This window comes from Gigantopelta aegis, chromosome 5 (assembly GCF_016097555.1).
Source record: "Gigantopelta aegis isolate Gae_Host chromosome 5, Gae_host_genome, whole genome shotgun sequence".
Classification (NCBI taxonomy): domain Eukaryota; kingdom Metazoa; phylum Mollusca; class Gastropoda; order Neomphalida; family Peltospiridae; genus Gigantopelta; species Gigantopelta aegis.
In genome coordinates, this window is record NC_054703.1 from 18,332,115 (window position 1) to 18,346,482 (window position 14,368).

Genomic DNA, 14,368 nt, shown 5'->3' on the forward strand with positions numbered 1-14,368 from the left:
AATACAATGGCAGTCGGCAACATCAGCAATGGTCATGGCATAACGTTACGGAATATTAACCTCAACTGAACGCGTATGAACATTGTGTATAAGTCTATAAGATATACGTTTGAACAAGTTAATAATAGTAAACAACTTTGCCGGGAAACCGACATCATGCGACTCTAAGACTGATCCTTTATTTTGTTGTGAAAATCACGACTGGATATAGTCAGGTAATATAAGACAGCATAGACATTGATTAACAGTGTGTAGTTTACCTGGAACTAACAATTAACACACACCTTGTTCAAGGTTACATGTGAAAATCACGACTGGATATAGTCAGGTAATAGACAGCATAGACATTGATTAACAGTGTGTAGTTTACCTGGAACTAACAATTAACACACACGTTGTTCAAGGTTACATGTGAAAATCACGACTGGATATAGTCAGGTAATAGACAGCATAGACATTGATTAACAGTGTGTAGTTTACCTGGAACTAACAATTAACACACACGTTGTTCAAGGTTACATGGTTTGACAAATGCATATGTTTAGGGGTGTGCGTGTGGGGCTGTTTGTTTGCTTGTCATATTGACATCTTGTGAGCTCGATAAATTTGTAAAACCATTCCTCAGATACGCAGTTCACACAAGAATACATAACGCAGTAATGCATACACACAATACATACATACGCAAATTGTGCTTCACATGCAACAATGCAACTAATCTCGATCTGTTCCGTGCACATGAGTTCGTAAACACTAATTGTTGTGCTCTAATAAGTGTATCGCTGACTGCAAAGGGTGGAGAGAGAGAGAGAGAGAGAGAGAGAGAGAGAGAGAGAGAGAGAGAGAGAGAGAGAGAGAGAGAGAGAGAGAGAGAGAGGATGGAAGGCAGTAACACAGGGGATTCATCCCAACAACATATGACAGACTACATTTCTCTACCCTTAATAAGTATATACATGTACTATATAGGAAAAAACGATCCAGTGAAACCAAGCAATGACAGATATGTCGATATTGTATGAGTTATCATGAGTTGTAATGTTTATAAACTCGTTCAGTTCTAGATTGCTATTTTGTTATTAAAATCTGCATTATGTTATTAACTTTTACTGTTTATTTAAGACATGAAACAAACACGGCAAATATAATTATTATTTATTTTTGGTAAAATTGTCAATTATTAACGAATCTACTTTTTAGCCGTCTTACTTCGTGTAAAATAATCCATCCACCTAGGATGCATTTGTTTCTATCCCACCCGACAGCTTATGATGGATACTTATAGCCTGCTAACAGTTTTAACATTGAGGGGCGTTTGTGCGTTTTGTGTGTGCGTGCGTGAGTGTGTGTGCGAGTTGGGGAATACTACACCCGTGACCATTAGATACCATACATATTAAAACTCGTTTAAAAATAACAAACAAAAGTACAACAGCAGCAAAACACAAAACTCTCACACCAAAAATAATAGCGACCACCCCCCACCCCCCCAAAAAAAAACACACAAAAAAACAACACACGCACCCACAAAAAACCAAACGAACAAAAACAAACAAAAAAACAACAAGCACCTCCCACCTCACTGTGAGCACTGTGTACTCTGTCGGTACTCTAAGCTTTTGTTGGAGTTGTTCATCACTTCCTGTTTGGATTTACCTTTTGTTGGAGTTGTTCATCACTTCATGTTTGGATTTACCTTTTGTTGGAGTTGTTCATCACTTCATGTTTGGATTTACCTTTGACACCCAATAGCAAATATATTTTTCGTGCTGGGGTGTCATAAAACATTCATTCATCATTCATTCATTCATCATACATTTGTTTATCTTTTCTTGTTGGGCTTATAGCGGTCTAGGTAGAGTTTTGGTGTGTTGATATTACAGACTCGATGAAACGACAGAATCCATTTCAAGAGTGCTGACGGGTGTTTGTGAATAAAGTAGAGCCCGCCATCTAATCGGAGAGATAGGAAAGTACACAGACAAACCTGATCAGAGGAATACATCATTATTCTGCAGTTCATCTTTCCCCCGTCAATACCCGAAGGACTGAATTCACACATTATTTACATTATATATTTACTTGTTTAAGCATTGTTGAAAATAGTGCAATATTGGGGTCCATAGGTCCAATTCAACTATGTATAGGAAAATAGTATTTACATATTGAAATTTTAAAAAGTTTGGGTTTTGTTAACAACACCACTAGAGCACATTACTTTATTAATCATCGCTTATTGACTGTCAAACATTTGGTCATTTTGACGTATAGTATTATAGTTTAAAATGTGTTGAGCTGCCGTTGTGCAAATACAACATGTATGTATATCTGGTGCCGCACAACCCTTCCCCCAAAAAGAAAAACAACAACAAAAACAGAATTAAAACAATTAAAAAAGAAGGGGGAAAAAAGAAAGAAAAATCTGTGTAAAATATGTAACAGAAGGCCACAGACCACATTTACTTACGCTATAAGTTTCTATATAGTGTTAGTGGCTATAACAGTTTTATTAATATCAGCAGGCCCATGGAGTTTTGTATGTACCTTTCCCTGCCTGGGGGAAACATACCCTGAAAAGGACAACCCCTGTTATCCAGCTCTTTCACCCAGGATGCTGGTTTAAACAAACACACCCACTAAACCTGGCCGGAGTACACCAATTTTACACAAAAAGCACTGCTTTTGCATGGGCCGGAATTACCACAAACAAGTCATCTATGTCAACAAGTTACACATGTTTACAAACTACATGCTCTCCTTTGTCAACTTCAGTCAAATAGTTGCCACTTGAAAGCTGTCTGCCATGAACTAATCACTGTCAAACAATAGACTACTTGCGCGGACACATTTCCGGATTTTAGTATATTCAATACCGTATCACTGCACAAGACCGAATTTAAAATAGTGTTGAGGGTATGCAGCTAAGTATCCCTGTCAGATACATCGTCTACACAAGACGTGTGATGTTCTTGCTCCATCTGTAGGACTTTATATGATGCGCCAGTATACCCGCCAAAAACCTGTCTACAGTTTCCGTAATCAGAGTTATGAGCACATAACAGCATTTCCAGCAAGGAGCTATATTTTCCACAAATATTCCTCTTGTTATTTGGAGGACGAAGTTCATTTTACAAGCATTTCAAATATCTCTACATGTATATAAGAGAGAAACTATATGTAGCCTGCATATCCGATTAAAAGGAGAAACCATATATTCTTCAATGAGGCGTAGCAAGATCACTCCTAAACCCATGACCGTGTAATAGTCAGCAGTATTTGCATAAATATTGACCGTTCAACAGGCGGTATGATGTTATTCGGTGCGTTTCTCGCATGTTCAATATAGCTAATTATTGCACTCTTGCTACAAGGTGTGCAGTCGGGTCGAACTTTCGTATGTTCTCGTTTCGTTCATACAAAACGGAGTGGAACAGATGCGCGGACGAGGGTGAATAGCAGCGCGCGGAACCGACTGTCACGTGTGTATGACTGGGATCGGCGCTAGTCCGTTAAAGGGACGGCTGTAGTTGTCTGTTTTACCACTCAACGATCTCCAATCGATCTGCGAAATGGACATGAAATGTGTAAAGTGTAAACATATTTCGTTGGTATTACTAATAACGGTGAACTTAAACATTTCGGGTTTGATTTTTGTTTTGTTTGTTTGTTTTTTACGTGGATTGTTTTCCCATTTGTTTAATTATTTATTTATCGTTTGTTTCTTTGTTTCCTTTTTTAATTACTATTATTATTATTATTAGTTTAGTTTAGTTTAGTTTAGTTTAGTTTTTGGGGTTGCTTTTCTTTTCAGTGTTTGATAACTGGAATTTACATATCATTTTAAAAAGAAGAAAGAAGAAAAAATACCACAGTGATGCGATAACAAAATGGAATGTCCGTTTGACAACGCCACACCTGGCGTGTTGTGAGCGGCTGCTGCATGGCTGCAGCGAAACACGACACGAGTGGCCCGGGATACTCATTGGCGGGTCCACCAGTGTCCCACAGGCTGGTGTGTCAAAGGTCGTGGTATGCATTGTCCTGTCTGTAGGGAAATGCATATAAAAGATTATTTGATACTAATCGAAAATATAGCCTGATGCGAGACCGCCAAACTGGTGCAAAAAGCATCGTGGTATGTACAGTCCTGTCTGTGGAATGGTATATATAAAAGATCTCTTGCTGCTAACCGAAAAAGTAGATCATTGGGGTTGCACCAGCGGGTTTCATCTTAACTGTATATCCGACGCCATATAACGATGAATTGCTTGTTTTCCTTTTGTCTCGGTATATTGTGCGGACCCAGCTTTGTGCATCGCGGCGAGTGACCACGGTTGTGCTGTGTCGTGCATGTGTGACGCCGCGTCTTAACTGGACGCGTGACAAACGCTTGACGGCTCGGCTCGAATCTAAATTCATATTTCCATCTCGAGTAATTGAAACTGCCAGGTGAGATTTTTTCTCTGTTGACTGTCGATACATAATGTCCTACCAATGACTACCGAGAAATAAAGTATTTGAAAACCACAAATGGCATGGATACTTCCGAACCTAAAAAAAGAAAGAAAAAAAAAAGAAAGAAAAAAAAAGAAAGAAAACCGAATTGAAAAAAAACCCCACCCAGAACATCCCATTTAAATCTACAATGTCATTTCTTCACATAAACATTCTACAGTTACGTGTATAGTTTTAATATGCTAGTACATATGTACTTAGAATAGACCATCAACTTATTATTATTGTTATTTGTTTGGACCTGTGTTTATCAGCAGGAATTAGATCACATTGGGCTAGTGTAACTGGCACCTATGTTGGTACGTCGCTATGAGTTGTTTTTTTTGGGCTAGTGTTTTTTTAATATTATTATTTTTTTTATATTATTATTATTTTTGTTTTTTGGCAATGTAGATCACATTGGGCTACTGGAACTCGCACCAATGTCGATACGTCGCTATGGGTTGATGGGACCTGTTTTTACTAGCAGGAATTAGATCACATTGGGCTAGTGTAACTGGCACCTATGTTGGTACGTCGCTATGGGTTGATGGGACCTGTTTTTACTAGCAGGAATTAGATCACATTGGGCTAGTGTAACTGGCACCTATGTTGGTACGTCGCTATGAGTTGATGGGACCTGTGATGGGGCTACCTGTTGTTTTTACTAGCAGGAATTAGATCACATTGGGCTAGTGTAACTGGCACCTATGTTGGTACGTCGCTATGGGTTGATGGGACCTGTTTTTACTAGTTTATCAGCAGGAATTAGATCACATTGGGCTAGTGTAACTGGCACCTATGTTGGTACGTCGCTATGAGTTGATGGGACCTGTGTTTACCAGCAAGAATTAGACCACATTGGGCTAGTGAAACTCGCACCTATGTCGGTACGTCGCTATGAGTGGATGAGACCTGTGTTTACCAGCAGGAATTAGATCACATTGGGCTAGTAAAACTCGCACCTATGTCGGTACGTCGCTATGAGTTGATGGGACCTGTGTTTATCAGCAGGAATTAGATCACATTGGGCTAGTGTAACTGGCACCTATGTTGGTACGTCGCTATGAGTTGATGGGACCTGGTTTTACTACCAGGAATTAGATCACATTGGGCTAGTGTAACTGGCACCTATGTTGGTACGTCGCTAAGAGTTGATGGGACCTGTGTTTACTACCAGGAATTAGATCACATTGGGCTAGTGTAACTGGCACCTATGTTGGTACGTCGCTATGAGTTGATGGGACCTGTGTTTATCAGCAGGAATTAGATCACATTGGGCTACTGGAACTCTCACCAATGTCGGTACGTCGCTATGAGTTGATGGGACCTGTGTTTATCAGCAGGAATTAGATCACATTGGGCTAGTGTAACTGGCACCTATGTCGGTACGTCGCTATGAGTTGATGGGACCTGTTTTTACTAGCAGGAATTAGACCACATTGGGCTAGTGTAACTGGCACCTATGTTGGTACGTCGCTATGAGTTGATGGGACCTGGTTTTACTACCAGGAATTAGATCACATTGGGCTAGTGTAACTGGCACCTATGTTGGTACGTCGCTAAGAGTTGATGGGACCTGTGTTTACTACCAGGAATTAGATCACATTGGGCTAGTGTAACTGGCACCTATGTTGGTACGTCGCTATGAGTTGATGGGACCTGTGTTTATCAGCAGGAATTAGATCACATTGGGCTACTGGAACTCTCACCAATGTCGGTACGTCGCTATGAGTTGATGGGACCTGTGTTTACTAGCAGGAATTAGATCACATTGGGCTAGTGTAACTGGCACCTATGTTGGTACGTCGCTATGAGTGGATGAGACCTGTGTTTATCAGCAGGAATTAGATCACATTGGGCTAGTGTAGGCACCTATGTTGGTACGTCACATTGGGCCTAGTGGGCTAGTGTAACTGGCACCTATGTCGGTACGTCGCTATGAGTTGATGGGACCTGTGTTTACCAGCAGGAATTAGACCACATTGGGCTAGTGTAACTGGCACCTATGTCGGTACGTCGCTATGAGTTGATGGGACCTGTGTTTACTAGCAGGAATTAGACCACATTGGGCTAGTGAAACTCGCACCTATGTCGGTACGTCGCTATGAGTTGATGGGACCTGTGTTTACCAGCAGGAATTAGATCACATTGGGCTAGTGAAACTCGCACCTATGTCGGTACGTCGCTATGAGTTGATGGGACCTGTGTTTACCAGCAGGAATTAGATCACATTGGGCTAGTGAAACTCGCACCTATGTCGGTACGTCGCTATGAGTTGATGGGACCTGTGTTTACTAGCAGGAATTAAATCACATTGGGCTAGTGTAACTGGCACCTATGTTGGTACGTCGCTATGAGTTGATGGGACCTGTGTTTATCAGCAGGAATTAGATCACATTGGGCTAGTGTAACTGGCACCTATGTCGGTATGTCGCTATGAGTTGATGGGACCTGTGTTTATCAGCAGGAATTAGATCACATTGGGCTAGTGTAACTGGCACCTATGTCGGTACGTCGCTATGAGTTGATGGGACCTGTGTTTATCAGCAGGAATTAGATCACATTGGGCTAGTGTAACTGGCACCTATGTTGGTACGTCGCTATGAGTTGATGAGACCTGTGTTTACCAGCAAGAATTAGATCACATTGGGCTAGTGTAACTGGCACCTATGTCGGTACGTCGCTATGAGTGGATGAGACCTGTGTTTACCAGCAGGAATTAGATCACATTGGGCTAGTGAAACTCGCACCTATGTCGGTACGTCGCTATGAGTTGATGAGACCTGTGTTTACCAGCAGGAATTAGATCACATTGGGCTAGTGTAACTGGCACCTATGTCGGTACGTCGCTATGAGTTGATGAGACCTGTGTTTACCAGCAGGAATTAGACCACATTGGCTAGTGTAACTGGCACCTATGTCGGTACGTCGCTATGAGTTGATGAGACCTGTGTTTACCAGCAGGAATTAGATCACATTGGGCTAGTAAAACTCGCACCTATGTCGGTACGTCGCTATGAGTGGATGAGACCTGTGTTTACCAGCAGGAATTAGATCACATTGGGCTAGTGAAACTCGCACCTATGTCGGTACGTCGCTATGAGTGGATGAGACCTGTGTTTACCAGCAGGAATTCTCTGCGGATAACCGCACACACACAAAATATATATATATTTACTGACAAATAAAAGATGGCGACGGACCAGGGTGTTCACACTTTAAATATTAGTGTGGTATCGTTCGGCAGAACGTCACCTCAGAACGCTGTTCCACACTATACTATTACGGTGTCAAGCAAGTGCCATAAAACTAATTTCTTTTCCTTTCCAGTTGCCGTCAAAACAGATTAGGCACCTTTAATTCACATCTCGTTTCCGCCAAGCTCAAGAGATGGCTTGTCTATGGAGAATTATCTTTTGTTTTTTCAGTTTGTTTAAATGTTTGGACAGCCATGAAACGAATTTATGTCGTAATGATTTACACCGCTAATATTACACAGCGCTGCACATGCAACTTTTATTTTCGTCATGGGATTCGTCGGAAAATAAGTTTCGTTTACGGCGAGTGACGATGTACAACAAGCGCGCTTTGAAGCCGATACTTCTGTTTGTGTATCGGTCGTAAATCTGTAACCGGTTGAACAGCCCCAGCGATGAATAGTGGCTGTAGAATGTAATGCACTTGCATTTTAAACAGGGCCAACGTTGGGTTAGTGCAAACTCTCGTGATGTAACTTTACTGATGTCCAAAGGAAACTATACCAAGAAACATTGATTTAATTTCCTATATAATTTAGATCATGACAATAAAATGGAGGTTAAATATTTTTCTGCTTTGATGGAATGAAATAGTGTTCCCAACATGCCAAAACACAACTCACGAATATGTTTTTAATATGCAATATATTTTGGGGGGTTTCGGTAGTCTCACGGAGTATTGGTATAGTTTCTTGTGTATAGTATCAAATTAATGGGGTGATAATAAAAGGTAAAGTTCGTTTTGTTTAACGGCACCACTAAAACACATTGATTTATTAATCGTCGGATATTGGATGTCAAACGTTTAGTAATTTTGATATGTTATTATAGTCTTAGAGAAGAAACCCGCGCTACATGTATATATATATATATATATATATATATATATATATATATACATATATATATATATATATATATATATATACACACACACACACACACACACGCGTATATATATATATATATATATATATATATATTATGCACCATCCGACAAACAGGTTAGCACATACCACGGCCTTTGATTAACCAATCGCGATACACTGGCTGAAACGAGAAATTGCCCAATAGGCCCATTGACAGGAGTCGATACTAGACCGACCGCACATGAAGCGAGCGTTTTACCACTGGGGTAGTAATACAACTGAATGAGATGACACTCTTATGGAGTATCTTTCCAAGACAACAAGGCTACATCAAAACAAAAAAGTTAACCTTTTTAATCTTAGTAACGCACAGGGCTAGATCTGGTGAACCACAACGCTGCTAAATCAGAAAACCAAAAGCGCTGATTGGTCATTGACCGAGGTCGCATGCAACCTTGATCAAACCTCATAATGACAGAAACGGATTTGGGTTTCAATCAAGAAGTCGTCAACCATACACCGAATAAATCTCCATGAAAATCGAGACACAAATGTTCTACCGTCGACAAACAAAGAGATGGGATATTTATTTAGTTTAATGGCGATGTTAATTCGTCGTCGTCCATTCTGTAACGCCTCTCAGCGAACACTGGCGAGATGTCATTAGCCATGATGGATTGGTATGTCTTGGCTATTTCCCCCTTTCGCCCTCGACGCACCGTGGTCAGTGGTGGAGATTACCTGTCACTCTCCAGCAAAATGTTATTACTCAGCGAACCACCAGCAGAGGTGCCTCGCGTAGTCCACAGTTGAAGCTGCCGCTCCTCTCCTCACCATACAGCATCGTTTACTATGCAAAATATAAACAGAGCTACAGTCATTTTATCACATCCCCAGTAGGGAGCTCGACGCTCCATGTTTGTTTCGCCTGGGCCACTGCACGTGCTTTCGCTTTCTGGAGTGGGGAATTCACCTTTTTAAAAAAAAAAAAATTGATAAGGAAATAGAGGGTTTTTATTTAATGGTCTTTGGAACTGAATGAATGCTAGGACGTATCTCATTTCGACAGCTTGCAACCATTCTAATCCATCTATCTGCCCCTCCGCCCAAACACATTTCCCCAATCCCTCATGCTGCTCCACCCGTTCTAATCCATCTATCTGTCCAACAGACATCCGTTCTAATCCATTTATCTGTCCAACAGACATCCGTTCTAATCCATCCATCTATCTGTCCCTCCTTCCATTCAGACATCCATCTCTACTGATCCATTCACCCATGCCAGGCGTCTGCATCCATTCGTCCATCTTGCCATCGATTTACAGCTGTATACATGTTAATGGACGTCACTGAAACGACCATCTCAAAACGTATATAAAGGTGTTGTTAGCAAAAACTGACACAGGATCTCACTGACAGTTACTGCACGCTATTACATTTGTTTCTATTTTTTCTATCTCTTTTTGTTTAGTTTTTTTCCTTTTCAAGCACTGTTTGTAGTATATACGTTTTTGTTCCTTCCATGTATAGAGGCGAGAGTCTTCTACCGCTATAAATCAATATCATATAATATTATAATAATAGGTAAACTAATTTAATGATATTTGCAAGACTCAGTTTGTCGCAGGGCGAACTGACAGCAGTGAATGTGCTTTGACAGATCACTAGCAGTGGTGTACAAGAGGAAGGAACGTGTTTTGGCCTTCACCATGTAACGGTACACGCTCTTTGGTGCAAGTTTCAAACGTTTTGCTATTTTTATATAGACACATTAATCTATCCCTCTTGTAATCTAGAATATACGGATTTGGTCTGGCTTGTATTAATTCCCTACATGTCTAAACGGAGACACTATAGGCATGTCCGTCGGTGGACCCATTGGGCTATTTCTCTTTCCAGCCAGTGCTCCACAACTGGTGTAACAAAGGCCGTGGCATGCACTATCTTGTCTGTGGGATGGTGCATATAAAAGATCCTTTGCTGCTAATCGAAAAGAGTAGCCCATGAAGTGGCGACAGCGGGTTTCCTCTTTCAATATTTGTGTGGTCTTTTACCATATGTCTGACGCCATATAACCGTAAATAAAATGTGTCATACAATCGTTTTGCAGTCTAATCATAAAAAAACCCGACGTTAAACAAGAGCAGGTGACTCGAAATGCGAATAATACAAGGCGTGCGAATAAAGCGTGAATAGCATATGCAATTGAAAGAACATCTCTGGAATGTATGAATGACTGAATGAATGAATTAATTAATTAATGTTTAACGACACCCAAGCACGAAAGATATATTGGCTATTGTGGAATATCGAAGGGACCAAATTTATACCAAATTTCAAATAAATGTCATTTTGTATACCTTCATTTGATGCACAATTAGTATATCTACCAATCACGGCAGTATGTAAGCATGGCCATACAATAGCATGTTTTTAAAATGTGAATGCCCGGGACACCGTGTTTGGACTTTAGCTCGATATAAACATGGAAATAAATTTGCATAAATTCTTAATGTTCATTAGCCGAGTTGCGTGTAGTGAGAGCGTGCTTAAACCCTAGTTGAGTATCCTAGCTTGAAAACAATCATTAGCGCCAGCTAAACAGAAGCGTTTACCAGTTACGATTACGACCCATTGAGCACGGCTTCGCGCTGTTCTCTGATCGGTCGACGCAGCGAGGATACGTGTGTGTTCTCGCCAGTTAGTACAGGCGGTCAAAGGTAAATAGTCTTTCCAGGAGTAAATTTACAATGATGTTCATTTGTCACTACGCTTCCCGATGGAAGGACTTTACGTCTTAATAATTAAATTTCCGTTACGTGCATTACTACATAACGTCATCCCATTGGTCCAGACGTAGCGACGGGAGTTTGTTCATTTTACGATGAACGTAAAAAAAATTACGTCGTCAGGGAACGTCATAGCTGATGACGTCATTTTAAGTTATATGGGCAAGTTTTCTTATTGAGCGTTATTGTTTATGGACCAAAAATAATTGAAAATAAAGTATGAAGTTTTAGTGTTATTCTTAGCAAGCATGATTCTAATTTGGTTTAAGTATTGTCTGTTATTTGTTTTACGTTCATCTGGGTATGAAAAATAAAAAATCATCTTCAAACTTATGTGAGAACGGCTTCCCCAATTCACAGTTTGCGAATGATTTTTGTTATTGTTGTGGTTGTTCATACCCCGATGAACGTAAAATAAATAACAGACAATCCTTGAATGAATGGTCAGCTGGTCACGTCTTTTTTTTCTTTTTGTTCCCACCGTAGCAATCAAATCATGCATTTTAAAGTTGATAGCGTCTACGATCGCTTCCAGGTACTGGTACCAACATGGAGCGATATTTAATGGCCACGACACCGATTTCCTGCCAACTAGCAAGTAAGCAATCTTGGGCACAGAGCACTCCGGTGCGTTCTGTTGGCAAAACACACATTCACACATATTTAATCATGGAATATTTCAAGCATAGTAAACACGCACACACACACACACACACACACACACACACACACACACACAGAATTTTTTTTTTTAAATAAAAACAAAACAAAACAAAACAAAAACAAAACAAAACAGAATCATCCTGACAGGACTGTAGTGCCCACAAATGTCGCAACGATTACAAATGTCACAACGACCACAAATGTCACAACGACCACAAACGTCGCAATGTTACTGCCACAAATGTCCTACGACAGCACTTAACTCGGTCCTTTGATGCACTAATTATTGATCACTGGTTGAAACACATGATATCACTAAATGAGTCCAATGAGGAGGATCGATCCTTGGACCACTCTAACCGCAGTCGGACGCTCTTTCGCTGAGCTACGTCCCACTCTTCTCTGTTATGACATCGCAGTTCGTGGGACACTGTATACATTGAGTATTTGATTGATTGAAACATATGTTATTGCTTTAACATATGGATTAGACACATATTTTCTTCTAACTTACTAGGTCTTCTGTAAACCTCTATATAACAAAGAACTTACAAAAGTCAACTTTATTAGCAGGTGGTCGTTATATACAGATTAAAATAGATGCATTGGTATACGTAATGCAGCGCTTGAAGTGCCCGTTATTGATGCGTGGTTGTTAAATAAAGGTGGCCTTTATAGCAGTTCGACCGAACATGACAGTCTTGTTCACACTAATATTACTTATATGTTGCTGAACATGGTACGAGAGTAATTTTATTCAGCAGTGCTTTTTCGCAGTATAATATTGATTTTTTAAACCACTAAGTTGGTGCTAATAGTGAAACATTTTAGGGGATGCTACAGTGGGAATAGTTCCTGTAATGCTGCCGAGCAAGGGACACTATATTTGAGCTAAGGGTATTGCCCCAAAAGGACAAAACAAGAAAACATTTTAAAAACGTCAATGAAAATTATGACATTTGTGGTTGATGAGTTGCGTCATTTGTTGTTGTGACATTTGTGACGTTCAGCGTTGTGGCATTTGTGGTTGAGACCTTTGTGACATTTGTGGTCGATCGTGTGACATTTGTGGTCGATTAGGACATTTGTGGCAGTAACATTGCGACGTTTGTGGTCGTTGTGACATTTGTGGTCGTTGCGACATTTGTGGGACCTCTAGCCGACTGTTGACCAAATCGCCGGTCTGTCTCGTTCAATAACCCTTCAACTAGATACTAATACTTTGCTTCCTGGTGCCAGCCACAAAGACCAGGAACCCGTTTTACGAAGCTACCTTCGCGGTAAAAATCACCTTTTATGTGCCTAACTACCACAGACACGTACAATGTACAGTGGTTTTAACGCCACATCTTTTCGTAAAACAGAGGCCAGTAATATAGCAATGACCCGTTCTATTCTAGTCCGAAGGGACGTAGAAAGTGTGGTTCTTTCTACATGTACGTCCGAATGTTACATACCATATATATAGCTGGTATTAAAAACGTGTTGCACCATGTTTTAACTGTTTCTCAACCGAAATGGTGCAACAAACCAAACCTGTATAACCTACCGTACTCACTGAATCCCGAAATGGTGCAACAAACCAAACCTGTATAACCTACCGTACTCACTGAATCCCGAAATGGTGCAACAAACCAAACCTGTATAACCTACCGTACTCACTGAATCCCGAAATGGTGCAACAAACCAAACCTGTATAACCTACCGTACTCACTGAATCCCGAAATGGTGCAACAAACCAAACCTGTATAACCTACCGTACTCACTGAATCCCGAAATGGTGCAACAAACCAAACCTGTATAACCTACCGTACTCACTGAATCCCGAAATGGTGCAACAAACCAAACCTGTATAACTACCGTACTCACTGAATCCCGAAATGGTGCAACAAACCAAACCTGTATAACCTACCGTACTCACTGAATCCCGACTGAGGTACTTGTATGATTATTAACAAAATAAATGTTCCCGCTATTTTAAATTTGCTAAATAGAGGGAAGCAACTCGCCTTGAACATTAAGAAAAATATCGACTCGTTTTAACTGTAGTTCGTGTTTAAATCCGATTGAAGTTCAGGGGCGTAAAAGTAAGAGTAAAGTTTGTTTTATTTAACGACTTCACTAGAGCACATTGATTTTTTTATCTTATCATCGGCTATTGGACGTCAAACATATGGTAATTCTGACACTTCTCGCCACATATGCTACTCTTTTACGACAGACAGCAAGGGATCTTTTATTTGCGCTTCCCACAGGCAGAATAGCACAAACCATGGCCTTTGTTGAACCAGTT